Here is a 2,908-nt window from a genome sequence, read left to right as displayed (position 1 = left end):
ATTTAGCACCATGGCAGGATACAAGATCAACATCCAAAAATCAGTTGGATTCCTCTACACCAGCAAAGAGATTGCTGAAAAAGAAATGAGGAAATCAATACCATATATAATAGCTACCATAAAAAATAAAATAATTGGGAACATATCTTATCAGGGACACAAAAGACCTGTACAACGAAAACTACAAATGACTACTTCAAGAATCATAAGAGATCTACATAAATGGAAGAACATTGTGGATAGGAACATCAAACATTGTGAAAATGTCAGTTCTACCAAAGGCAATCTATACATTCAATGCAATCCCAATCCCAGCAACATTCTCTAAGGATATGAGAAAAAAACAATCACTAATTTTATATGGAAAGGAAAGAGACCTTGGATAAGCAAAGCACTACTGAAGAAGAACAATAAAGTAGGAGGTCTCAGACTCCCAGATCTCAAAACCTGCTGTGTAGCCACAGTAGTCAAAACTGCCTGGTATTGGTATAATGAGAGATACACAGACCAGTGAAATATGATTAAGAATCCAGAGATAGATCCATTGACCTACGGTCAGCCAATCTTTGACAAAGAGCTAAAATCATTTAAATGGGGAAGAGATGGTCTGTTTAACAAGTGGTGCTGGCAAAACTGGATATCCATTTGCAGAAAAATGAAACAAGATCTGTACCTCACACCATACACAAAAACTAACTTCAGATGGATCAAAGACTTAAATGTGAAACCTAAAACTATAAAATTCCTCAAAGAAAAAATAGGTGCAAATTTAGGGGCCTACTTCCATAGTGATACTGCCTCAGAAACACAAGGAGGTGTCGCTATGAGTCAGGTCTGACTTGACGACATATAATAACATATATATGGCATAAATAGACTATCATCAAGCATAACCCAAAATGCACAAACAACAGAAGATAAACTAGATAAAGGAGACCTACTAAAAATTAGATTTTTATGTGATTCCAAATACTTCTCCAAAGGAATAAAAAGAGAACCTACAGACTGGGAAAAAATATTTGACAATAATATATCTGACAAGGGACTTATCTCTAAAATTTATAGAAAATTCCAGCACTGCAACAAGAAAAAGACAATACAATTTAAAAATGGGCAGAAGGCATGAATAGACACTTCACCAAAAAGGATATTCAGACAGCCAATAAACACATGAAGAAATGTTCATGATCATTAGCCATTGGAGAGATGCAAATAAAAGCAACAATGAGATACCATCTTGCCCCAGCACTAGTAGCAAAGTTCAACAAGACAGAAAATACAAATGCTCACAAGAATGTAGAGAGATTGGGACTCACGTGCACTGTTTGTGGGACTGTAAAATGATACAACCCCTGTGGAAAGCAGTATGGTAATTCCTTCAGAAGTTGGAATTAGAAATACCATTTGATCCAGCAATCCCATTACTAGGTATATATCCCAAAGAAGTGAAAGCCAGGACAAGAACAGATATATGTACACCCATGTTCACTGCATCACTATTTAAAATAGCAAAAAGATGGAAATAACCTAGGTGCCCATCAACAGAAGAATGGATAAGCAAACTATGGTATATACAAACAATGGAATACCATGCAACCCTAAAGGATAACGTTGAATCTGCAAAACACCACATAACATGGATGAACTTTGAGGACATTATGCTGAGTGAAATAAGTCAAAACAGAAGAACAAATATTGTATTAGTCTGTTATTGTAAAAAGTCAAGGAAAGATTTATATATGAAAGGAAATTTTCTTTGTTGGTTACCAGAGGTGGGGGGGGGGGGACACTGCTAGATGGGTAGAGACAAGTCTTGATTTGGGTGAAGGGAAGGGCAATGTACCAAATGTGAATAATCAACATGGTGGGATTAAGAAAGAGGAAGAGGCAGGAAGCACATACAGTACTGCATTGTCGAAATGAAACTTAAATCCTTTTCTCTGACAAGCAAGGATTCTTTCCCCAGTGGGGAAGTATGTCCTTCATCCAAAGGACCAGCAGCTGCCCAAACCTTCCTCTCAAATTAATGCCTGACTTGATCCACAAAAAGTGTATAAAAGTAGAATTGATAGAGATGTACATTTTTCATTAATTTTGCATGTAACTTAAAAATGAAATGTTTTCAATTATTAAAGTTAAAATATAGTAAAGTCATGCATATTTGAATCAAGAAAAGAGATGCAAATAATTTCAAAAGACAAAATTAGTCAAAGTCATGCATTTCACTTTTGAAGGCATTCAGAATCAAGTTCACTTAGACACAAGCACAAATACATTCAGACACTGTCTTGAAAAGTATTTTACAATGTTGTGCGAACTATGAGGGGAGAACAGGTCTAGGTCTTTAAAGATAATCTGCAAAGCAGATAACCTTTGATTAATAACTGTTAATACAAATGTGATTTTTTCATATCATCAAACATGCAGAAGTAGTTATTGGACAAAAAAAACTTTAAGTCATTTTTGGTTTTATGCTTAAAAATATCTATTTTCAATGTATTTACATCAATTAACTTAATTCTCCCATATTTAGCATATAGAAGAGCATTTGAACTCCATTGCTGTGTGTGACAGAGTGAAATTTTTCAAAAATTCTTATTTTTAATACTAGGGAATAAATCTTACCAGGGACACAAGATCTGCACAAAGAAAAATACAAATTACTACTTCAAGAAACCATAAGAGATTTACATAAATGGAAGAGCATACCATGCTAATGGACAGGAAGACTGAACATTGTGAAAATGTCGATTCTGGCAAAGGCAATCTATACATTCAGGGCAATCCTAATCCAAATCACAACAACATTCTTTAAGGATATGGAAAAACCAATCACTAATTTTATATGGAAAGGAAAGAGACCTCAGATAAACAAAGCACTGTTGAAGAAGAACAAAGTAGGAGGTCT

At 34.8% G+C, this 2,908-nt stretch overlaps 1 protein-coding gene across 1 annotated transcript in view; it reads right to left on the bottom strand.

Moving 5' to 3' along the window:
* Positions 1-2,908, bottom strand: part of ARHGEF28 (Rho guanine nucleotide exchange factor 28) — a 223,182-nt gene that overhangs the window by 126,558 nt on the left and 93,716 nt on the right. The gene's annotated exons all lie outside the window — the stretch shown is intronic.

The sequence above is a fragment of the Orycteropus afer genome, unplaced genomic scaffold (assembly GCF_000298275.1).
Source record: "Orycteropus afer afer isolate SDZICR_OR568_19922 unplaced genomic scaffold, OryAfe1.0 scaffold00104, whole genome shotgun sequence".
NCBI lineage: Eukaryota > Metazoa > Chordata > Mammalia > Tubulidentata > Orycteropodidae > Orycteropus > Orycteropus afer.
The sequence above is the reverse complement of the archived record's forward strand: the minus strand, read 5'-3'. Positions and strand labels throughout refer to the sequence as shown.